Consider the following 25,109-nt stretch of genomic DNA (forward strand, 5'->3'; position numbering starts at 1 on the left):
GTTTTCATGGTCTTATAGTGGGTTTGTGGCTGACATGCTTGTAGCAGATACAGTGCGTGGCTGTTTTCATGGTCTTACAGTGGGTTTGTGGCTGACGTGCTTGTAGCAGACATACATTGTGTGACTGTTTTCTTGGTCTTACAGGGGTTTTGTGGCTGCTGAGCTTGTCGCAGGCATACAGTGTGTGGCTGTTTTCATGGTCTTGCATTGGTTTTGTGGCTGCCGTGCTTTTGGCAGGCATACAGTGTGTGGCTGTTTTCATGCTCTTATAGTGGTTTATGGCTGTTGTGCTTGTGGCAGGTGTAGGAGGCTGGACTGGCTTGTAGTGAGTACCAAGGGGTACTTGCACCTTGCACCAGGCCCAGTTATCCCTTATTAGTGTATAGGGTGTCTAGCAGCTTAGGCTGATAGATAATGGTAGCTTAGCAGAGCAGCTCAGGCTGAACTAGGAGACGTGTGAAGCTACTACAATACCACCTAGTGTCATATGCACAATATCATAAGAAAACACAATACACAGTTATACTAAAAATAAAGGTACTTTATTTTTATGACAATATGCCAAAGTATCTTAGAGTGTACCCTCAGTGAGAGGATAGGAAATATACACAAGATATATATACACAATAGCAAAAATATGCAGTATAGTCTTAGAAAACAGTGCAAACAATGTATAGTTACAATAGGATGCAATGGGGAAACATAGGGATAGGGGCAACACAAACCATATACTCCAGAAGTGGAATGCGAACCACGAATGGACCCCAAACCTATGTGACCTTGTAGAGGGTCGCTGGGACTATTAGAAAATAGTGAGAGTTAGCAAAATAACCCACCCCAAGACCCTGAAAAGTGAGTGCAAAGTGCACCAAAGTTCCCCTAAGGACAAAATAGTCGTGTTAGAGGGAGAATGCAAGGAAAACACAAATCAGCAATGCAACAACGATGGATTCCTGTCTGAAGGTACCTGTGGAACAAGGGGACCAAGTCCAAAAGTCACAAGCAGCTCGGAGATGGGCAGATGCCCAAGAAATGCCAGCGGTTGGTGCAAAGAAGCTCTTACTAGGCTGAAGAACTGTGAATACTGCAGGAACGACAAGGGCTAGAGACTTCCCCTTTGGAGGATGGATCCCCCGCGCCTTGGAGAGTCGTGCAGAAGTGTTTTCCCGCCGGATGGACGCCAACAAGCCTTGCTACACGCAAATCGTGCGTTTGGCGTTTTTGGACGCTGCTGGGGCCCAGGAGGGACCAGGAGGTCGCAAATTGGACCTGCAGAGAGAGGGGACGTCGAGCAAGACAAGGAGCCCTCACTGAAGCAGGTAGCACCCGGAGAAGTGCCAGAAACAGGCACTACGAGGATGCGTGAAACGGTGCTCGCCGAAGTTGCACAAAGGAGTCCCACGTCGCCGGAGACCAACTTAGAAAGTCGTGCAATGCAGGTTAGAGTGCCGTGGACCCAGGCTTGGCTGTGCACGAAGGATTTCCGCCGGAAGTGCACAGGGGCCGGAGAAGCTTGCAAAGTCGCGGTTCCCAGCAATGCAGCCCAGCGAGGTGAGGCAAGGACTTACCTCCACCAAACTTGGGCTGAAGAGTCACTGGACTGTGGGGGTCACTTGGACGGTGTCGCTGGATTCGAGGGACCTCGCTCGTCGTGCTGAGAGGAGACCCAAGGGACCGGAGATGCAGCTTTTTGGTGCCTGCGGTTGCAGGGGGAAGATTCCGTCGACCCACGGGAGATTTCTTCGGAGCTTCTGGTGCAGAGAGGAGGCAGACTACCCCCACAGCATGCACAAGCAGGAAAACAGTCGAGAAGGCGGCAGGATCAGCTTTACAGAGTTGCAGTAGTCGTCTTTGCTACTATGTTGCAGGTTTGCAGGCTTCCAGCACGGTCAGCGGTCGATTCCTTATCAGAAGGTGAAGAGGGAGATGCAGAGGAACTCGGCTGAGCTCATGCATTCGTTATCTAAAGTTTCCCCAGAGACAGAGACCCTAAATAGCCAGAAAAGAGGGTTTGGCTACCTAGGAGAGAGGAAAGGCTACTAACACCTGAAGGAGCCTATCACAAGGAGTCTCTGACGTCACCTGGTGGCACTGGCCACTCAGAGCAGTCCAGTGTGCCAGCAGCACCTCTGTTTCCAAGATGGCAGAGGTCTGGAGCACACTGGAGGAGCTCTGGACACCTCCCAGGGGAGGTGCAGGTCAGGGGAGTGGTCACTCCCCTTTCCTTTGTCCAGTTTCGCGCCAGAGCAGGGGCTAAGGGGTCCCTGAACCGGTGTAGACTGGCTTATGCAGAATTGGGCACATCTGTGCCCAACAAAGCATTTCCAGAGGCTGGGGGAGGCTACTCCTCCCCTGCCTTCACACCATTTTCCAAAGGGAGAGGGTGTCACACCCTCTCTCAGAGGAAGTTCTTTGTTCTGCCATCCTGGGCCAGGCCTGGCTGGACCCCAGGAGGGCAGCTGCCTGTCTGAGGGGTTGGCAGCAGCAGCAGCTGCAGTGAAACCCCAGGAAGGGCAGTTTGGCAGTACCAGGGTCTGTGCTACAGACCACTGGGATCATGGGATTGTGCCAACTATGCCAGGATGGCATAGAGGGGGCAATTCCATGATCATAGACATGTTACATGGCCATATTCGGAGTTACCATGGTGAAGCTACATATAGGTAGTGACCTATATGTAGTGCACGCGTGTAATGGTGTCCCCGCACTCACAAAGTTCAGGGAATTGGCTCTGAACAATGTGGGGGCACCTTGGCTAGTGCCAGGGTGCCCTCACACTAAGTAACTTTGCACCTAACCTTTACCAGGTAAAGGTTAGACATATAGGTGACTTATAAGTTACTTAAGTGCAGTGTAAAATGGCTGTGAAATAACGTGGACGTTATTTCACTCAGGCTGCTGTGGCAGGCCTGTGTAAGAATTGTCAGAGCTCCCTATGGGTGGCAAAAGAAATGCTGCAGCCCATAGGGATCTCCTGGAACCCCAATACCCTGGGTACCTCAGTACCATATACTAGGGAATTATAAGGGTGTTCCAGTAAGCCAATGTAAATTGGTAAAATTGGTCACTAGCCTGTTAGTGACAATTTGAAAGTAATGAGAGAGCATAACCACTGAGGTTCTGGTTAGCAGAGCCTCAGTGAGACAGTTAGGCACCACACAGGGAACATATACATGCACACCTATGAGCACTGGGGCCCTGTGTGACAGGGTCCCAGTGACACATACATATAGGCCACAAACCTATGAGCACTGGGGTCCTGACTAGCAGGATCCCAGTGACACATAACAACCATACTGAAAACATAGTGTTTTCACTATGAGCACTGAGGCCTGGCTATCAGGATCCCAGTGAGACAGTGAAAACAGTGACAAACACCCTGACATACACTCACAAACAGGCCAAAAGTGGGGGTAACAAGGCTAGAAAGAGGCTACCTTCTCACACAACCCCCCCCCCCAAACGAAGGACAATAAGGCTAACCTTGGCCAGTTGAGACTTTATTGTCTAAGTGGTGATAAGTAGAGAGTAGCTCTGCAATAGACTGGTTACTCCCTTTATCATCCACTATATGGTTACTTCCCTGTGGGGATGTAAACCACCCTGTTTGAAGTTTTTTAGCTAAGCAATAATGTGAAGATGTATTTTCAGAGTTTCTATCAGTAAGTTTTAGTTTAGAGCAGTGGGAATTGTCCACTGAACCTATTTGTAGTGATGGAAATGCCAGACAGGGATGCTGTCTCAGAAAAGCCATAGCTGGGCAAAAACTTTGTCCATCTGGCTGGAAGAGAGAACAGGGATGCTGTTTCTCTTGAGTTGGAGCAGGGCAGGGATGCTGTCCTATCAGCTCCACACTAGGGCAGGGATGCTGTCCTAAGTGTTGTGAGGCAGTGCAGAGTTTCTGCACTAAAGTTTCTCTGGGAGGGTTGGAGGGATGCTCCATGTTAACTAAAATGGTGCTCTTTTTCTCACCAATGTTAGTTATCCCACAGAGAGGTACTTCTACCTCAGGGAGTCCAGCTTTGCCAGCTGATGATTCCCTTGGAACAGGTGCCACCCCAGGAGAGGTTTCTCCCACCACCGGAATGGTATCCTGAATGGTAGGGTGGTTAGGGGATACTGTGATACCCTTTTTACCTGTTGATGGAGAGGGATCCTGAGTTTTCAGGCCTTCTCTCCTTTGCTTTTTCATTTCAGTAGAAATGAGAGGGAACAATTCCTCAGGGATGCCCAGCATGGCTGCATGGGCATAAAACTCTACATCTGCCCAACCTGAGGCCTCTAGGTCATTACCTAAGAGACAGTCTACAGGTAAGCTGGGTGATACCACCACCTGCTTAGGGCCAGTAACTCCCACCAATGTAGGAGGCTGGACTGGCTTGTAGTGAGTACCAAGGGGTACTTGCACCTTGCACCAGGCCCAGTTATCCCTTATTAGTGTATAGGGTGTCTAGCAGCTTAGGCTGATAGATAATGGTAGCTTAGCAGAGCAGCTCAGGCTGAACTAGGAGACGTGTGAAGCTACTACAATACCACCTAGTGTCATATGCACAATATCATAAGAAAACACAATACACAGTTATACTAAAAATAAAGGTACTTTATTTTTATGACAATATGCCAAAGTATCTTAGAGTGTACCCTCAGTGAGAGGATAGGAAATATACACAAGATATATATACACAATAGCAAAAATATGCAGTATAGTCTTAGAAAACAGTGCAAACAATGTATAGTTACAATAGGATGCAATGGGGAAACATAGGGATAGGGGCAACACAAACCATATACTCCAGAAGTGGAATGCGAACCACGAATGGACCCCAAACCTATGTGACCTTGTAGAGGGTCGCTGGGACTATTAGAAAATAGTGAGAGTTAGCAAAATAACCCACCCCAAGACCCTGAAAAGTGAGTGCAAAGTGCACCAAAGTTCCCCTAAGGACAAAATAGTCGTGTTAGAGGGAGAATGCAAGGAAAACACAAATCAGCAATGCAACAACGATGGATTCCTGTCTGAAGGTACCTGTGGAACAAGGGGACCAAGTCCAAAAGTCACAAGCAGCTCGGAGATGGGCAGATGCCCAAGAAATGCCAGCGGTTGGTGCAAAGAAGCTCTTACTAGGCTGAAGAACTGTGAATACTGCAGGAACGACAAGGGCTAGAGACTTCCCCTTTGGAGGATGGATCCCCCGCGCCTTGGAGAGTCGTGCAGAAGTGTTTTCCCGCCGGATGGACGCCAACAAGCCTTGCTACACGCAAATCGTGCGTTTGGCGTTTTTGGACGCTGCTGGGGCCCAGGAGGGACCAGGAGGTCGCAAATTGGACCTGCAGAGAGAGGGGACGTCGAGCAAGACAAGGAGCCCTCACTGAAGCAGGTAGCACCCGGAGAAGTGCCAGAAACAGGCACTACGAGGATGCGTGAAACGGTGCTCGCCGAAGTTGCACAAAGGAGTCCCACGTCGCCGGAGACCAACTTAGAAAGTTGTGCAATGCAGGTTAGAGTGCCGTGGACCCAGGCTTGGCTGTGCACGAAGGATTTCCGCCGGAAGTGCACAGGGGCCGGAGAAGCTTGCAAAGTCGCGGTTCCCAGCAATGCAGCCCAGCGAGGTGAGGCAAGGACTTACCTCCACCAAACTTGGGCTGAAGAGTCACTGGACTGTGGGGGTCACTTGGACGGTGTCGCTGGATTCGAGGGACCTCGCTCGTCGTGCTGAGAGGAGACCCAAGGGACCGGAGATGCAGCTTTTTGGTGCCTGCGGTTGCAGGGGGAAGATTCCGTCGACCCACGGGAGATTTCTTCGGAGCTTCTGGTGCAGAGAGGAGGCAGACTACCCCCACAGCATGCACAAGCAGGAAAACAGTCGAGAAGGCGGCAGGATCAGCGTTACAGAGTTGCAGTAGTCGTCTTTGCTACTATGTTGCAGGTTTGCAGGCTTCCAGCACGGTCAGCGGTCGATTCCTTATCAGAAGGTGAAGAGGGAGATGCAGAGGAACTCGGCTGAGCTCATGCATTCGTTATCTAAAGTTTCCCCAGAGACAGAGACCCTAAATAGCCAGAAAAGAGGGTTTGGCTACCTAGGAGAGAGGAAAGGCTACTAACACCTGAAGGAGCCTATCACAAGGAGTCTCTGACGTCACCTGGTGGCACTGGCCACTCAGAGCAGTCCAGTGTGCCAGCAGCACCTCTGTTTCCAAGATGGCAGAGGTCTGGAGCACACTGGAGGAGCTCTGGACACCTCTCAGGGGAGGTGCAGGTCAGGGGAGTGGTCACTCCCCTTTCCTTTGTCCAGTTTCGCGCCAGAGCAGGGGCTAAGGGGTCCCTGAACCGGTGTAGACTGGCTTATGCAGAATTGGGCACATCTGTGCCCAACAAAGCATTTCCAGAGGCTGGGGGAGGCTACTCCTCCCCTGCCTTCACACCATTTTCCAAAGGGAGAGGGTGTCACACCCTCTCTCAGAGGAAGTTCTTTGTTCTGCCATCCTGGGCCAGGCCTGGCTGGACCCCAGGAGGGCAGCTGCCTGTCTGAGGGGTTGGCAGCAGCAGCAGCTGCAGTGAAACCCCAGGAAGGGCAGTTTGGCAGTACCAGGGTCTGTGCTACAGACCACTGGGATCATGGGATTGTGCCAACTATGCCAGGATGGCATAGAGGGGGCAATTCCATGATCATAGACATGTTACATGGCCATATTCGGAGTTACCATGGTGAAGCTACATATAGGTAGTGACCTATATGTAGTGCACGCGTGTAATGGTGTCCCCGCACTCACAAAGTTCAGGGAATTGGCTCTGAACAATGTGGGGGCACCTTGGCTAGTGCCAGGGTGCCCTCACACTAAGTAACTTTGCACCTAACCTTTACCAGGTAAAGGTTAGACATATAGGTGACTTATAAGTTACTTAAGTGCAGTGTAAAATGGCTGTGAAATAACGTGGACGTTATTTCACTCAGGCTGCTGTGGCAGGCCTGTGTAAGAATTGTCAGAGCTCCCTATGGGTGGCAAAAGAAATGCTGCAGCCCATAGGGATCTCCTGGAACCCCAATACCCTGGGTACCTCAGTACCATATACTAGGGAATTATAAGGGTGTTCCAGTAAGCCAATGTAAATTGGTAAAATTGGTCACTAGCCTGTTAGTGACAATTTGAAAGTAATGAGAGAGCATAACCACTGAGGTTCTGGTTAGCAGAGCCTCAGTGAGACAGTTAGGCACCACACAGGGAACATATACATGCACACCTATGAGCACTGGGGCCCTGTGTGACAGGGTCCCAGTGACACATACATATAGGCCACAAACCTATGAGCACTGGGGTCCTGACTAGCAGGATCCCAGTGACACATAACAACCATACTGAAAACATAGTGTTTTCACTATGAGCACTGAGGCCTGGCTATCAGGATCCCAGTGAGACAGTGAAAACAGTGACAAACACCCTGACATACACTCACAAACAGGCCAAAAGTGGGGGTAACAAGGCTAGAAAGAGGCTACCTTCTCACAGCAGGCATGGAGTGTGTGGCTGTTTTCATGGTCTTCTAGTGGTTTTGTGGCTAATGTGCTCATAGAAAGCATACAGTGTGTGGCTGTTTTCTTGGTCTTGCAGGGTGTTTGTGGCTGCTGCGCTTGTAGCAGACACACATTGTGTGGCTGTTTTCATGGTCTTGCAGTGGGTTTGTGGCTGACATGCTTGTAGCAGATACAGTATGTGGCTGTTTTCATGGTCTTACAGTGGGTTTGTGGCTGACGTGCTTGTAGCAGACATACATTGTGTGACTGTTTTCTTGGTCTTACAGGGGTTTTGTGGCTGCTGAGCTTGTCGCAGGCATACAGTGTGTGGCTGTTTTCATGGTCTTGCATTGGTTTTGTGGCTGCCGTGCTTTTGGCAGGCATACAGTGTGTGGCTGTTTTCATGCTCTTATAGTGGTTTATGGCTGTTGTGCTTGTGGCAGGCATGGAGTGTGTGGCTGTTTTCATGGTCTTCTAGTGGTTTTGTGGCTAATGTGCTCATAGAAAGCATACAGTGTGTGGCTGTTTTCTTGGTCTTGCAGGGTGTTTGTGGCTGCTGCGCTTGTAGCAGACACACATTGTGTGGCTGTTTTCATGGTCTTGCAGTGGGTTTGTGGCTGACATGCTTGTAGCAGATACAGTATGTGGCTGTTTTCATGGTCTTACAGTGGGTTTGTGGCTGACGTGCTTGTAGCAGACATACATTGTGTGACTGTTTTCTTGGTCTTACAGGGGTTTTGTGGCTGCTGAGCTTGTCGCAGGCATACAGTGTGTGGCTGTTTTCATGGTCTTGCATTGGTTTTGTGGCTGCCGTGCTTTTGGCAGGCATACAGTGTGTGGCTGTTTTCATGCTCTTATAGTGGTTTATGGCTGTTGTGCTTGTGGCAGGCATGGAGTGTGTGGCTGTTTTCATGGTCTTCTAGTGGTTTTGTGGCTAATGTGCTCATAGAAAGCATACAGTGTGTGGCTGTTTTCTTGGTCTTGCAGGGTGTTTGTGGCTGCTGCGCTTGTAGCAGACACACATTGTGTGGCTGTTTTCATGGTCTTGCAGTGGGTTTGTGGCTGACATGCTTGTAGCAGATACAGTATGTGGCTGTTTTCATGGTCTTACAGTGGGTTTGTGGCTGACGTGCTTGTAGCAGACATACATTGTGTGACTGTTTTCTTGGTCTTACAGGGGTTTTGTGGCTGCTGAGCTTGTCGCAGGCATACAGTGTGTGGCTGTTTTCATGGTCTTACATTGGTTTTTGTGGCTGCCGTGCTTTTGGCAGGCATACAGTGTGTGGCTGTTTTCATGCTCTTATAGTGGTTTGTGGCTGCTGTGCTTGTGGCAGGCATAGAGTGTGTGGCTGTTTTCATGGTCTTCTAGTGGTTTTGTGGCTAATGTGCTCGTAGAAAGCATACAGTTTGTGGCTGTTTTCTTGGTCTTATAGTGTTTTTTGGCTGCTGTGCTTGTGGCAGGCATACAGCGTGTGGCTGTGTTTATGGTCTTATAGTGGTTTTGTGGCTGCCCTGCTTGTGGCAGGCATACAGTGTGTGGCTGTTTTCATGGTCTTATAGTGGGTTTGTGGCTGACATGCTTGTAGCAGATACAGTGCGTGGCTGTTTTCATGGTCTTACAGTGGGTTTGTGGCTGACGTGCTTGTAGCAGACATACATTGTGTGACTGTTTTCTTGGTCTTACAGGGGTTTTGTGGCTGCTGAGCTTGTCGCAGGCATACAGTGTGTGGCTGTTTTCATGGTCTTGCATTGGTTTTGTGGCTGCCGTGCTTTTGGCAGGCATACAGTGTGTGGCTGTTTTCATGCTCTTATAGTGGTTTATGGCTGTTGTGCTTGTGGCAGGCATGGAGTGTGTGGCTGTTTTCATGGTCTTCTAGTGGTTTTGTGGCTAATGTGCTCATAGAAAGCATACAGTGTGTGGCTGTTTTCTTGGTCTTGCAGGGTGTTTGTGGCTGCTGCGCTTGTAGCAGACACACATTGTGTGGCTGTTTTCATGGTCTTGCAGTGGGTTTGTGGCTGACATGCTTGTAGCAGATACAGTATGTGGCTGTTTTCATGGTCTTACAGTGGGTTTGTGGCTGACGTGCTTGTAGCAGACATACATTGTGTGACTGTTTTCTTGGTCTTACAGGGGTTTTGTGGCTGCTGAGCTTGTCGCAGGCATACAGTGTGTGGCTGTTTTCATGGTCTTACATTGGTTTTTGTGGCTGCCGTGCTTTTGGCAGGCATACAGTGTGTGGCTGTTTTCATGCTTTTATAGTGGTTTGTGGCTGCTGTGCTTGTGGCAGGCATAGAGTGTGTGGCTGTTTTCATGGTCTTCTAGTGGTTTTGTGGCTAATGTGCTCGTAGAAAGCATACAGTGTGTGGCTGTTTTCTTGGTCTTATAGTGTTTTTTGGCTGCTGTGCTTGTGGCAGGCATACAGCGTGTGGCTGTGTTTATGGTCTTATAGTGGTTTTGTGGCTGCCCTGCTTGTGGCAGGCATACAGTGTGTGGCTGTTTTCATGGTCTTATAGTGGGTTTGTGGCTGACATGCTTGTAGCAGATACAGTGCGTGGCTGTTTTCATGGTCTTACAGTGGGTTTGTGGCTGACGTGCTTGTAGCAGATATACATTGTGTGACTGTTTTCTTGGTCTTACAGGGGTTTTGTGGCTGCTGAGCTTGTCGCAGGCATACAGTGTGTGGCTGTTTTCATGGTCTTGCATTGGTTTTGTGGCTGCCGTGCTTTTGGCAGGCATACAGTGTGTGGCTGTTTTCATGCTCTTATAGTGGTTTATGGCTGTTGTGCTTGTGGCAGGCATGGAGTGTGTGGCTGTTTTCATGGTCTTCTAGTGGTTTTGTGGCTAATGTGCTCATAGAAAGCATACAGTGTGTGGCTGTTTTCTTGGTCTTATAGTGTTTTTTTGGCTGCTGTGCTTGTGGCAGGCATACAGTGTGTGGCTGTGTTTATGGTCTTATAGTGGTTTTGTGGCTGCCCTGCTTGTGGCAGCCATACAGTGTGTGGCTGTTTTCTTGGTCTTATAGAGTTTTTTTGGCTGCTGTGCTCGTAGCAAGCATACAGTGTGTGGCTATTTTCATGCTCTTATAGTGGTTTTGTGGCTGCTGTGCTTGTGGCAGGCATACAGTGTGTGGCTCTTTTCTTGGTCTTATAGTGTTTTTTTTGGCTGCTGTGCTCATAGCAAGCATACAGTGTGTGGCTATTTTCATGTTCTTATAGTGGTTTTGTGGCTGCTGTGCTCGTAGCAGACATAGCGTGTGGCTGTTTTTATGGTCTTATAGTGGTTTTGTGGCTGCTGTGCTTGTGGCAGGCATACAGGGGGTCATTCCGACCCTGGCGGTCCATGACCGCCATGGCGGAGGGCGGCGGAAGCACCGCCAACAGGCTGGCGGTGCTTCCTGGGCTATTATGACCGCGGCGGTAAAGCCGCAGTCAGAAAAGGGGAACCGGCGGTTTCCCGCCGGTTTTCCCCTGGCCCAGGGAATCCGCCATGGCGGCGCTGCTTGCAGCACCGCCATGGGGATTCCGACCCCCTTCCCGCCAGCCTGTTTCTGGCGGTGTCCACCGCCAGAACCAGGATGGCGGGAACGGGTGCCTGGGGGCCCCTGCACTGCCCATGCCAGTGGCATGGGCAGTGCAGGGGCCCCCTAACAGGGCCCCACAAAGATTTTCACTGTCTGCTTTGCAGACAGTGAAAATCGCGACGGTGCCACTGCACCCGTCGCACCCCTGCAACTCCGCCGGCTCCATTCGGAGCCGGCTTCCTCGTTGCAGGGGCTTTCCCGCTGGGCCGGCGGACGGCCTTTTGGCGGTCGCCCGCCGGCCCAGCGGGAAAGTTGGAATGACCGCCGCGGTCTTTTGACCGCGGTGCGGTCATTCGGCGGTAACCGCATGGCGGGCGGCGACCGCCGCCCGCCGCGGTCAGAATGACCGCCACAGTGTGTGGCTGTTTTCATCTTATTCTAGTGGTTTTGTGGCTAATGTGCTCGTAGAAAGCATACAGTGTGTGGCTGTTTTCTTGGTCTTATAATGTTGTTTTGGCTGCTGTGCTCGTAGCAAGCATACAGTGTGTTGCTGTTTTCATCTTCTAGTGGTTTTGTGGCTGACGTGCTCATAGAAAGCATACAGTGTGTGGCTGTTTTCTTGGTCTTATAGTGTTTTTTGGCTGCTGTGCTTGTGGCAGGCATACAGCATGTGGCTGTTTTCCTGGTCTTAAAGTGATTTGTAGCTACTGTGTCTTGGGCAGGCATACAGTGTGTGGCTGTTCCTTTTTTTTCATCTTTCAGTTCTTTTGTGGCTGCTGGGCTTTGATTTGGCTGAAGGTGTGTGACAGTGGTTTATTTGTCTTGCTCTTTCAGATGTTTTGTAGGTGTCATGCTTTGAGCAGACATACAGGGTGTGATTATTGTTTTTGAACTCATATGGTTGTGTGGTTGCGATTGCTGGAGTTAGTACGCACACTGTGAATTTTGTTTTGTGAGATTCTCGAGGTGTGTGAAGGTAGTTTTGAATTGGTGGGTGCTTTGTGGCTGTTTCATGAGCTGGCGAAGTGTATATATCAATTTCCTGTGTCTTTCAAGGGTTCAGAGGCTGTTTTTCATGGGCTGTCGTTTCTTATGCAGGCAAACATTAAGTGACTGTTTTGCGAACAAGCTTGTCTCTGTGAGAGTCGGTTTCTGGCCTAACAGGAATGCATTACTGTAAACAATTTATTTTATGGTAGGGAAGGGGCTCTATGCCTGCCTGTTTTGAGCTGACAAGGCCATGTTTGGCTATTATTTCTTCAGATGGCATGAGCCTCTGTTAAAGTGAGCAATGTGTGTGAATGCATTTGTTTTCCATTGATGGACTTGGCAACCATAAGCTCATGATCTTATAGAGTGGTGTGGGTGTGGGTGTGCGTGTGTGCACATGTGTGTTTCTGTGCATGCCTCTTTGTGTCTGCCGGTTTCTATGTGTGTGTGGTGTGTGTTTGTGTCTGAATACAGGAGACAGAAAAGAGAGGAAGGGGAGGCTGGTTGTCCTTTGAGTTGGCAGCATCTCCAAGTCATTCCTGGGTTTTGGAGGTGCTGGGTCACATTTGTGTTTTCAGCTTTGCTGTGTCTGCGTCCATTGTTTGTTGTTTATGACAGTGCAGCTGAGGCAATTATTTCCTTAGCTATCAGGCAAGGTGGCTGTTGTTTCTTGTGCCGGGTGCTTTGTGGCACCTCTTTCTTCGCTCTGTGGGGGTTTGGTGGCTGCAATGTGTTGATCCAGCTGGAAGTTTGTGGCTGTTCTGTCTCTTGGCCCATCATGATCTGCATGGCTGTTGTTCCCAACGGTGGAGGTTGTTCAATGGCTACTGTCTACTGACTGTGGTTGTATGGATTTGTTTTCTTGGGTTAGGGGAAGTTGGACTTTTGTTGCCTTTCTAGCTGACATTGGGAGTGTGACTTTGTTACTTTAAGGTGAATTGGGATGTGTAATTGCCACCCTGAGGCTTTGCAGGACTTGGCTGTTTTGTTTTAAAGGGGGAAGTTTAGTGGCTGTTGCTTCATGCCCTGGCAGTGGTGGTCTGATTGTATATTGGACTAGAAGAGGGCATGAAAACAGTGTTTCTTAAATTGCCAGGACTGTGAACTGTAGTTTCAGGAGACAAAATAGACTGTGTGTTTTCACATTCTTGAGCTGGCGTCTAGAGTGTGGTTTTAGAGTCCCTTGGTTAACAGGAGCTCTGTGACTGTTTTTTAGTTCAACTGGCACAGTTGTGTGACTTTATTTTGCTGACTTAACAAAGCTCTGGGTGTTTAAAACTTCAGCTTCTTGTGTCTCTGGTTTCTTGAAGAGGGGCGCGGCCTCTGGCTTAGGAGCTGTGTGACTGTAGTTTTGTATTGTGATGTACACTTCGCGATTACAGTTTCTCGAACTGGGAATGTGTGGGGTCTGTGTGAGTTGTGGTCCCTGCAGTGTCACGTCCTGTAAGGATTGTTAGTTTTGTGCTGGCATGGGTGACGTCACTGTAGTTTTTGGGGTGACAGGAAATGTGGCTGTGAGCTCCAGTTGCTCCCCAGGACGGCTTGGCCACAATGTGCCATCACACAGTGCACGTGACTGTAGTTTCCTGGCTGGCAGTAGCTGTCTGCCTGTAGTTTCAATTACCATGACTTTTGTGGCTATGGGTCTGATTTAGAGTTCGTGGAGGGGGTTACTCAGTCACAAACGTGACAGATATCCTGTCCGCTGTATTACAATTCCATTGTAGCCCTTGAAACTTGTAATATGGCGTACGGCATTTCCATTACATGTATGACGGTGTAACCGCTCCACTAAGATCTAAATCAGGGCCTATACGTTAGGAGACAGTTGTTTTTCGAGGCAAAAAAGTGTGTGCAGTGGGTTTTTTCAGAGTTGGCTGAATCTGTGTGAATTCAATTCCTGAATTGCCAGGGGCGAGTGACTTTCATTTCTTGGGCTTAGAGGGATTTTGTGACTGTTGCCTTTCAGGCTCACAAGGGGTTTGTGATGTTCTTCCATGAAGTTGATCAGGACAATGAAAATGTCACCCTAACAGCTGACATAGGCTGGGTGAGCCCGACTTTTAAGCACGCAACGTGATTCTTTTCTTGACTTTGGAGAAGGGGAGTGACAACTAGTTGGCCCTTGAGTTGAGAGTTGTTTCTTGGTCTGGAATGTCTTTTGAATAAAGTGGGACTCTAACTGCTGTCTCCTCATCTAGAAAGAACAGCAACACAAGCTCCATGGGCTCCAGGAAGCGCAGAGCTGTGTGATCTTGAGCTGGTGGGATGTCGGATACTGTGGTTGCTTCAGATGGCTTGGGCTTGTGGCTGTTGTTTCCTGCGGGCAGTTATTTGTGTTCCTATCGTTTACTGATCTGGCAGTGGTTGGGTGACTGTCATTTCTGTGTCTGGCATGTGAGGCGTGATTGCACCCACTTCAGTTAGCCAGAGGTCTGTGACTGTTCTTGTTCTGTTCCTGTAGTTGGCACAGTTGGCAGGACCTGCACATTTGTGGCTTCTTCAGCCGCCGAGCACCATTAAATTAATATTTCTTGATCCGGCCATTGCAGTGCACCTCCCATGTCTTGAGAAGAAGCCTGCTGTGTCATGGCTCTTTCTTTCTGAGGTTTTTGTTTTTGCTGTCAGGGGCACATGCAGCTGCCATGGCTGTGTAACTCTTCAGTCTTCTCTCGGTAATCGCTGCCTGACTGCATGACTTTGGCTGCTGGTCCGTGAAACCTGTTTATTTTTAGGGTCGAGCCTGCGTTGCATGCGATCGCGCATGCGTATCGCAACGAGACGCTTTAGTATTTAGAAAAGGGCTCGGAGCCCTGTCAACTACACGTCAGTGTTTTTTATTGGTTCGTGGGCTTGCCTAATAAAATCTGCTTGCTTTCATTAGTGGAAGGCACGCATACGTCATGCCTTTTCCAGTGGTTAGCCCTCCTCAAGCGCAGCGACCAAGTACAGAAAACATGCGAGGCTCGCTGTTTTCCATCGGGCTGGTGGACTTCTTTTTCTCGAATTTACGAGCGCGATCTCGCTTGGCAGAAGTCGAGCACTTTACATAGTTAATTGCACGTTTTTGGGTTACGTACATAAATGCACTTTTGCCCGATAGGTGAAAAGTCGGGTTAGGAGTTTACAACGCGATCAGCTCTAACATGAGCAAACGCGAGACCCGTTGCATTGTAAATGCTTGTTAAGAGGAGTACTGGTGTGTGACACTTGGTTCTTAAGTTAGAAAGGCTTTTGGCAGAAGTGTTAAATGGTGAAACAAAGTTTTCTTTAATGGCGTTTCGAGTAGAGGTCTGTTCGACTGAAAGGAACTTTGTGGCAAGTATTTTTTAAGGTGTTAGTGTGTTTGTGACTAGTGTTTTGAGATGGCAGGCAATGCGCACTTCTAGTTTTTTTTGCCAGTAAATAACTGTGAGTGATGTAGGAAGTTGGCTCTGTATGTGCTATTTCAAAGTAAGGAATAGCATGCACAGAGTCCAAGGGTTCCCCTTAGAGGTAAAATAGTGGTAAAAATAGATAATACTAATGCTCTATTTTGTGGTAGTGTGGTCGAGCAGTAGGCTTATCCAAGGAGTAGTGTTAAGCATTTGTTGTACATACACATAGACAATAAATGAGGTACACACACTCAGAGACAAATCCAGCCAATAGGTTTTGTATAGAAAAATATCTTTTCTTAGTTTATTTTAAGAACCACAGGTTCAAATTCTACATGTAATATCTCATTCGAAAGGTATTGCAGGTAAGTACTTTAGGAACTTTAAATCATAAAAATTGCATGTATACTTTTCAAGTTATTGACAAATAGCTGTTTTAAAAGTGGACACAGTGCAATTTTCACAGTTCCTAGGGGAGGTAAGTATTTGTTAGGTTAACCAGGTAAGTAAGACACTTACAGGGCTTAGTTCTTGGTCCAAGGTAGCCCACCGTTGGGGGTTCAGAGCAACCCCAAAGTCACCACACCAGCAGCTCAGGGCCGGTCAGGTGCAGAGTTCAAAGTGGTGCCCAAAACACATAGGCTAGAATGGAGAGAAGGGGGTGCCCCGGTTCCGGTCTGCTTGCAGGTAAGTACCCGCGTCTTCGGAGGGCAGACCAGGGGGGTTTTGTAGGGCACCGGGGGGGGACACAAGCCCACACAGAAATTTCACCCTCAGCGGCGCGGGGGCGGCCGGGTGCAGTGTAGAAACAGGCGTCGGGTTCGCAATGTTAGTCTATGAGAGATCTCGGGATCTCTTCAGCGCTGCAGGCAGGCAAGGGGGGGATTCCTCGGGGAAACCTCCACTTGGGCAAGGGAGAGGGACTCCTGGGGGCCACTTCTCCAGTGAGAGTCCGGTCCTTCAGGTCCTGGGGGCTGCGGGTGCAGGGTCTCTCCCAGGCGTCGGGACTTTAGGTTCAAAGAGTCGCGGTCAGGGGAAGCCTCGGGATTCCCTCTGCAGGCGGCGCTGTGGGGGCTCAGGGGGGACAGGTTTTGGTACTCACAGTATCAGAGTAGTCCTGGGGTCCCTCCTGAGGTGTCGGATCTCCACCAGCCGAGTCGGGGTCGCCGGGTGCAGTGTTGCAAGTCTCACGCTTCTTGCGGGGAGCTTGCAGGGTTCTTTAAAAGCTGCTGGAAACAAAGTTGCAGCTTTTCTTGGAGCAGGTCCGCTGTCCTCGGGAGTTTCTTGTCTTTTCGAAGCAGGGGCAGTCCTCAGAGGATGTCGAGGTCGCTGGTCCCTTCGGAAGGCGTCGCTGGAGCAGGATCTTTGGAAGACAGGAGACAGGCCGGTGAGTTTCTGGAGCCAAGGCAGTTGTCGTCTTCTGGTCTTCCTCTGCAGGGGTTTTCAGCTAGGCAGTCCTTCTTCTTGTAGTTGCAGGAATCTAATTTTCTAGGGTTCAGGGTAGCCCTTAAATACTAAATTTAAGGGCGTGTTTAGGTCTGGGGGGTTAGTAGCCAATGGCTATTAGCCCTGAGGGTGGGTACACCCTCTTTGTGCCTCCTCCCAAGGGGAGGGGGTCACAATCCTAACCCTATTGGGGGAATCCTCCATCTGCAAGATGGAGGATTTCTAAAAGTTAGAGTCACCTCAGCTCAGGACACCTTAGGGGCTGTCCTGACTGGCCAGTGACTCCTCCTTGTTTTTCTCATTATTTTCTCCGGCCTTGCCGCCAAAAGTGGGGCCTGGCCGGAGGGGGCGGGCAACTCCACTAGCTGGAGTGTCCTGCTGGGTTGGCACAAAGGAGGTGAGCCTTTGAGGCTCACCGCCAGGTGTGACAATTCCTGCCTGGGGGAGGTGTTAGCATCTCCACCCAGTGCAGGCTTTGTTACTGGCCTCAGAGTGACAAAGGCACTCTCCCCATGGGGCCAGCAACATGTCTCGGTTTGTGGCAGGCTGCTAAAACTAGTCAGCCTACACAGATAGTCGGTTAAGTTTCAGGGGGCACCTCTAAGGTGCCCTCTGGGGTGTATTTTACAATAAAATGTACACTGGCATCAGTGTGCATTTATTGTGCTGAGAAGTTTGATACCAAACTTCCCAGTTTTCAGTGTAGCCATTATGGTGCTGTGGAGTTCGTGTAAAACAGACTCCCAGACCATATACTCTTATGGCTACCCTGCACTTACAATGTCTAAGGTTTTGCTTAGACACTGTAGGGGCACAGTGCTCATGCACTGGTACCCTCACCTATGGTATAGTGCACCCTGCCTTAGGGCTGTAAGGCCTGCTAGAGGGGTGTCTTACCTATACTGCATAGGCAGTGAGAGGCTGGCATGGCACCCTGAGGGGAGTGCCATGTCGACTTACTCATTTTGTTCTCACTAGCACACACAGGCTTGTAAGCAGTGTGTCTGTGCTGAGTAAGGGGTCCCTAGGGTGGCATAAGACATGCTGCAGCCCTTAGAGACCTTCCTTGGCATCAGGGCCCTTGGCACTAGAGGTACCAGTTATCAGGGACTTATCTGAATGCCAGGGGGTGCCAATTGTGGATACAATGGTACATTTTAGGTGAAGGAACACTGGTGCTGGGGCCTGGTTAGCAGGGTCCCAGCACTCTTCTCAGTCAAGTCAGCATCAGTATCAGGCAAAAAGTGGGGGGTAACTGCAACAGGGAGCCATTTCTTTACACAAGCCCCCCCCAGCCCACAGGCCAGGAGACTCAGCCCAAGCTGGGAGAGTCTTCCTAGTCTGTCAGGCGAGGAAGAGTAGGAGAAATAGGCTGATTAGTTGCAGGGCCTACTCTGCCTTACATCCTTCTGTTCAGGTCATTCCCTTTGGGGAACTGACCTACTTCCACAGTGATAGGACCTAGTCTGAATTGCCTCTTGTCTGCCTCTTCAATGTCTCCACCCATTCTTTCTATCTTGGTCTTAGAGGTATCCACCTCTGCCAACCTTATCTTGGCCAGGGTTACCCCTAGCTTACCCAGAGAGGTTACCCAGAGCTGGAGTAACCCCACCATGACCAATAGGGTCAGGGGGCCTAACTTGCTATTTGGCATGGGGTCAGACCACCATGCTAAGGATAGTGCAGCCATAAAGGCTAACACCCAGCAGAGGCCACTGACAGCTGTCAGTGCCCAGAACCACACCTTTAGCTCTTCACCTAAAAGGGAAGGGGCTAAGTTACAGGCTTCTTTGGGTTCAGGTTGCCTGTCTGCTGTATTGGAGTGGGGGGTTACCACATCTTGTAGTAAACACCCTTCTTCCACTCTTTCTTCTGTTAGCTGAGGAGCCACCCACTCAGGTTTAACAGTTGCCTGACTAGCCAGGACTTCTTGTGGGTCAGGTTGGACTTTATCAGGGCCATTTTTGGAGTTCTCCCCTACTGGAGCAGAATCTCCTTGGCTTGCTGTAACCTTGGCTAAAGGTTGTCCACCCTTCCTACTCTGTTTTCTTTTCTTCTTTTTCTGGGGCCTGCTTGCATTTACTGCAGAGGCAGGACTTCCAGAATCCTTGGGAGAGGACTGGCACTGGACCAGTTCCTCTCTTGAGCTCTGACTAACCTCTGGGTAGTCATTTCCAAGGAGACAATCAAGGGGGAGGTCTGTACTGACTACTACCCTTCTCCAGCTAAGAGTGCCACCCACTTCTATGGGCACTAAAGCCACAGGCCTCTTAGTGACCCTGTCTAGGCTAACTCTTACCCTGGCAGTCTCACCTGGGATGTACTGGTTTGAGAGCACCAGCCTGTCATGCACAATAGTGTGACTGGCACAAGTGTCTCTCAGGGCAGTGGTTGGGATTCCATTCACCAGTAGGTGGTGGAAGTGTCTACTTCCCTCTGGAATCTCCAACTCACCTGTTGGGCCCTGTTTCCAGTTGAAGGCTAGGAAGACCTCCTCATCTGAGGAGTCATCTCCCATGGCTACACTGGTTACCCCTGGAATTTTGTTCTGGGGTTTGTTTTTGGGACAAGAAGTGTCCTTGGTGTGGTGCCCAGACTGTTTACAGTTGTGGCACCATGCCTTAGTGGCATCCCAGTTCTTACCCTGGTACCCACCTTTGTTTTGGGTTGTGTCTTGGGGCCCACCCACCTGTTCTGGTTTTTGGGGGCCTACAGAGGACTCTTTTTCTTTGTTTCTAGTGTCACCCACTTTCTCCTGGGGAGTTTTTCTAACCCCTTTCTTTTGTTCACCCCCAGTGGAAGTTTTGGTTACCCTAGTCTTGACCCAGTGGTCTGCCTTCTTTCCCAATTCTTGGGGAGAAATTGGACCTAGGTCTACCAGATACTGATGCAACTTTTCATTGAAGCAGTTACTTAAAATGTGTTCTTTCATAAACAAATTATAAAGCCCAACATAGTCACACACTTCATTTCCAGTTAACCAACCATCTAGTGTTTTTACTGAGTAGTCTACAAAATCAACCCAGGTCTGGCTCGAGGATTTTTGAGCCCCCCTGAATCTAATTCTATACTCCTCAGTGGAGAATCCAAAGCCCTCAATCAGGGTACCCTTCATGAGGTCATAAGATTCTGCATCTTTTCCAGAGAGTGTGAGGAGTCTATCCCTACACTTTCCAGTGAACATTTCCCAAAGGAGAGCACCCCAGTGAGATCTGTTTACTTTTCTGGTTACACAAGCCCTCTCAAAAGCTGTGAACCATTTGGTGATGTCATCACCATCTTCATATTTTGTTACAATCCCTTTGGGGATTTTTAGGATGTCAGGAGAATCTCTGACCCTATTTAAGTTGCTGCCACCATCGATGGGACCTAGGCCCATCTCTTTTCTTTCCCTTTCTATGGCTAGGAGCTGCTTTTCCAAAGCCAATCTTTTGACCATCCTGGCTAACAGGGGGTCATCTTCACTGGAGTTATCCTCAGTGATTTCAGAGGTGTTGGTCTCTCCTGTGAGGGAACCAGCATCTCTGACAATTATTTTTGGAGTCAGGGTTTGAGGGACCCTGTTCTCCCTAGATAGGACTGGTAGGGGGGAATTTTCCTCAAAGTCACTATCCTCTTCCTCTGAGTTGCCACCCTCAGAGGGGTTGGCCTTTTCAAACTCTGCCAAAAGCTCCTGGAGCTGTATTTTGGTAGGTTTGGGGCCCATTGTTATTTTCTTTATTTTACAGAGTGACCTTAGCTCCCTCATCTTAAGATGGAGGTAAGGTGTGGTGTCGAGTTCCACCACAGTCACATCTGTGCTAGACATTTTGCTTCTAAAAGTTGGAATACTTTTTAAGAATCTACAACTGGTTCTAGACTCTAATTCAAACTTTTACAAACTTTTAAACTCTAAAAGAAATGCTAAACAGGATCTAACACAAGGCCCTAGCAGGTCTTTTAAGAATTTAGAAAACTTTTCAAATTGCAAAAATCAATTTCTAATGACAATTTTGGAATTTGTCGTGTGATCAGGTATTGGCTGAGTAGTCCAGCAAATGCAAAGTCTTGTACCCCACCGCTGATCCACCAATGTAGGAAGTTGGCTCTGTATGTGCTATTTCAAAGTAAGGAATAGCATGCACAGAGTCCAAGGGTTCCCCTTAGAGGTAAAATAGTGGTAAAAATAGATAATACTAATGCTCTATTTTGTGGTAGTGTGGTCGAGCAGTAGGCTTATCCAAGGAGTAGTGTTAAGCATTTGTTGTACATACACATAGACAATAAATGAGGTACACACACTCAGAGACAAATCCAGCCAATAGGTTTTGTATAGAAAAATATCTTTTCTTAGTTTATTTTAAGAACCACAGGTTCAAATTCTACATGTAATATCTCATTCGAAAGGTATTGCAGGTAAGTACTTTAGGAACTTTAAATCATAAAAATTGCATGTATACTTTTCAAGTTATTGACAAATAGCTGTTTTAAAAGTGGACACTTAGTGCAATTTTCACAGTTCCTAGGGGAGGTAAGTATTTGTTAGGTTAACCAGGTAAGTAAGACACTTACAGGGCTTAGTTCTTGGTCCAAGGTAGCCCACCGTTGGGGGTTCAGAGCAACCCCAAAGTCACCACACCAGCAGCTCAGGGCCGGTCAGGTGCAGAGTTCAAAGTGGTGCCCAAAACACATAGGCTAGAATGGAGAGAAGGGGGTGCCCCGGTTCCGGTCTGCTTGCAGGTAAGTACCCGCGTCTTCGGAGGGCAGACCAGGGGGGTTTTGTAGGGCACCGGGGGGGGACACAAGCCCACACAGAAATTTCACCCTCAGCGGCGCGGGGGCGGCCGGGTGCAGTGTAGAAACAGGCGTCGGGTTCGCAATGTTAGTCTATGAGAGATCTCGGGATCTCTTCAGCGCTGCAGGCAGGCAAGGGGGGGATTCCTCGGGGAAACCTCCACTTGGGCAAGGGAGAGGGACTCCTGGGGGCCACTTCTCCAGTGAGAGTCCGGTCCTTCAGGTCCTGGGGGCTGCGGGTGCAGGGTCTCTCCCAGGCGTCGGGACTTTAGGTTCAAAGAGTCGCGGTCAGGGGAAGCCTCGGGATTCCCTCTGCAGGCGGCGCTGTGGGGGCTCAGGGGGGACAGGTTTTGGTACTCACAGTATCAGAGTAGTCCTGGGGTCCCTCCTGAGGTGTCGGATCTCCACCAGCCGAGTCGGGGTCGCCGGGTGCAGTGTTGCAAGTCTCACGCTTCTTGCGGGGAGCTTGCAGGGTTCTTTAAAAGCTGCTGGAAACAAAGTTGCAGCTTTTCTTGGAGCAGGTCCGCTGTCCTCGGGAGTTTCTTGTCTTTTCGAAGCAGGGGCAGTCCTCAGAGGATGTCGAGGTCGCTGGTCCCTTCGGAAGGCGTCGCTGGAGCAGGATCTTTGGAAGACAGGAGACAGGCCGGTGAGTTTCTGGAGCCAAGGCAGTTGTCGTCTTCTGGTCTTCCTCTGCAGGGGTTTTCAGCTAGGCAGTCCTTCTTCTTGTAGTTGCAGGAATCTAATTTTCTAGGGTTCAGGGTAGCCCTTAAATACTAAATTTAAGGGCGTGTTTAGGTCTGGGGGGTTAGTAGCCAATGGCTACTAGCCCTGAGGGTGGGTACACCCTCTTTGTGCCTCCTCCCAAGGGGAGGGGGTCACAATCCTAACCCTATTGGGGGAATCCTCCATCTGCAAGATGGAGGATTTCTAAAAGTCAGAGTCACCTCAGCTCAGGACACCTTAGGGGCTGTCCTGACTGGCCAGTGACTCCTCCTTGTTTTTCTCATTATTTTCTCCGGCCTTGCCGCCAAAAGTGGGGCCTGGCCGGAGGGGGCGGGCAACTCCACTAGCTGGAGTGTCCTGCTGGGTTGGCACAAAGGAGGTGAGCCTTTGAGGCTCACCGCCAGGTGTGACAATTCCTGCCTGGGGGAGGTGTTAGCATCTCCACCCAGTGCAGGCTTTGTTACTGGCCTCAGAGTGACAAAGGCACTCTCCCCATGGGGCCAGCAACATGTCTCGGTTTGTGGCAGGCTGCTAAAACTAGTCAGCCTACACAGATAGTCGGTTAAGTTTCAGGGGGCACCTCTAAGGTGCCCTCTGGGGTGTATTTTACAATAAAATGTACACTGGCATCAGTGTGCATTTATTGTGCTGAGAAGTTTGATACCAAACTTCCCAGTTTTCAGTGTAGCCATTATGGTGCTGTGGAGTTCGTGTTTGACAGACTCCCAGACCATATACTCTTATGGCTACCCTGCACTTACAATGTCTAAGGTTTTGCTTAGACACTGTAGGGGCACAGTGCTCATGCACTGGTACCCTCACCTATGGTATAGTGCACCCTGCCTTAGGGCTGTAAGGCCTGCTAGAGGGGTGTCTTACCTATACTGCATAGGCAGTGAGAGGCTGGCATGGCACCCTGAGGGGAGTGCCATGTCGACTTACTCATTTTGTTCTCACTAGCACACACAGGCTTGTAAGCAGTGTGTCTGTGCTGAGTGAGGGGTCCCTAGGGTGGCATAAGACATGCTGCAGCCCTTAGAGACCTTCCTTGGCATCAGGGCCCTTGGCACTAGAGGTACCAGTTATCAGGGACTTATCTGAATGCCAGGGGGTGCCAATTGTGGATACAATGGTACATTTTAGGTGAAGGAACACTGGTGCTGGGGCCTGGTTAGCAGGGTCCCAGCACTCTTCTCAGTCAAGTCAGCATCAGTATCAGGCAAAAAGTGGGGGGTAACTGCAACAGGGAGCCATTTCTTTACAGTGAGGTTTTGAGCTGGAAGGTGTTCTGTAGATATAGTTGCATAGGCTATTTTTATTTTATTTCTGAGTACGTCTGGCTGCGTGATTATATGTTTTTGGGCTCTCGAGGCCGGGCGGGGTGACTGGCGTTTCTTCAGCTGACCTAAGTGTGAGACTGTTGGGTTTGATACCTTAGTGGTTGCTGTGAGACTGTAGTTCCTTCAGCTGCTGTGGGATTTGTCAGCGCACCGAGCTGGCCTTTATAATCTGTGTGGGGGGGGGGCGAGAGAGAGAGAGAGAATGTGCGTGTGTGTGTGTGTTTATGTGTCTGTGACAGATAGTGAGTGTGTAAGTGTGTGTGTGTGAGAGAGATAATGTGTGTGTGTGTGTGTTTATGTGTCTGTGACAGAGTGAGAGAATGTGTGTGTGTGTGTGTGTGTGTGTGTGTTTATGTGTCTGTGACAGATAGTGAGTGTGTAAGTGTGTGTGTGTGTGTGTGTGTGAGAGAGAGAAAGAGAGATAATGTGTGTGTGTGTGTTTATGTGTCTGTGACAGAGAGTGAGAGTATGTGCGTGTGTGCGTGTGTGTCTGTCAGAGAGAGAAAGAGAAATAATGTGTGTGTGTGTTTATGTGTCTGTGCCAGAGTGAGAGTGTGTGTGTGTGGGTGTGAGAGAGAGAGAGATAATGTGTGTATGTGTGTATGTGACAGAAAGAGTGAGAGTGTGTGTGTGTGTGTGACAGAGAGAAAGTGAGAGAGTGTGTATGTGTGTAAGTGTGTGTGTGTGTGTGTCAGAGAGAGAGAGATAAAGTCTGTGTGTGTGTGTGTGTGTGTCAGAGAGAGAAAGAGAGATAATGTGTGTGTGTGTGTGTTTATGTGTCTGTGACAGAGAGAGAGTGAGAGTGTGTGTGTGTTTGTGTGTGGGTGTGTGTGTGTGTGTGTGTGTGGGTGTGAGAAAGAGAGAGATAATGTGATTATGTGTGTCTGTGACAGAAAACGTGAGAGAGAGTGTGTGTGTGTATGTGTGTGAGACAGAGAGAAAGTGAGAGAGTGTGTATGTGTGTAAGTGTGTGTATGTGTGTGTGTGTGTCAGAGAGAGAGAGAGAGAGATAATGTGTGTGTGTGTGTCAGAGAGAGAAAGAGAGATAATGTGTGTGTGTGTGTGTGTTTATGTGTCTGTGTCAGAGTGTGTGTGTGTGTTTGTGTGTGGTTGTGTGTGTGTGGGTGTGAGAAAGAGAGAGATAATGTGTTTATGTGTGTCTGTGACTGAAAACGTGAGAGAGAGTGTGTGTGTGTGTGTGTGAGACAGAGAGAAAGTGAGAGAGTGTGTATGTGTGTAAGTGTGTGTATGTGTGTGTATGTGTGTCAGAGAGAGAGAGAGAGGGATAATGTGTGTGTGTGTGTGTTTATGTGTCTGTGACAGAGAGAGAGTGAGAGTGTGTGTGTGTTAGTGTGTGGGTGTGTGAGAGAGAGAGAGATAATGTGTTTATGTGTGTCTGTGACAGAAAAAGTGAGAGTGTGTGTGTGT

At 49.3% G+C, this 25,109-nt stretch overlaps 1 protein-coding gene across 7 annotated transcripts in view; it reads left to right on the forward strand.

Moving 5' to 3' along the window:
* The window catches only part of LOC138267809 (uncharacterized), a 222,992-nt gene that overhangs the window by 63,759 nt on the left and 134,124 nt on the right, over window positions 1-25,109 (forward strand). The window lies entirely within an intron of this gene.

Source organism: Pleurodeles waltl, chromosome 12 (assembly GCF_031143425.1).
Source record: "Pleurodeles waltl isolate 20211129_DDA chromosome 12, aPleWal1.hap1.20221129, whole genome shotgun sequence".
NCBI classification, from domain to species: domain Eukaryota; kingdom Metazoa; phylum Chordata; class Amphibia; order Caudata; family Salamandridae; genus Pleurodeles; species Pleurodeles waltl.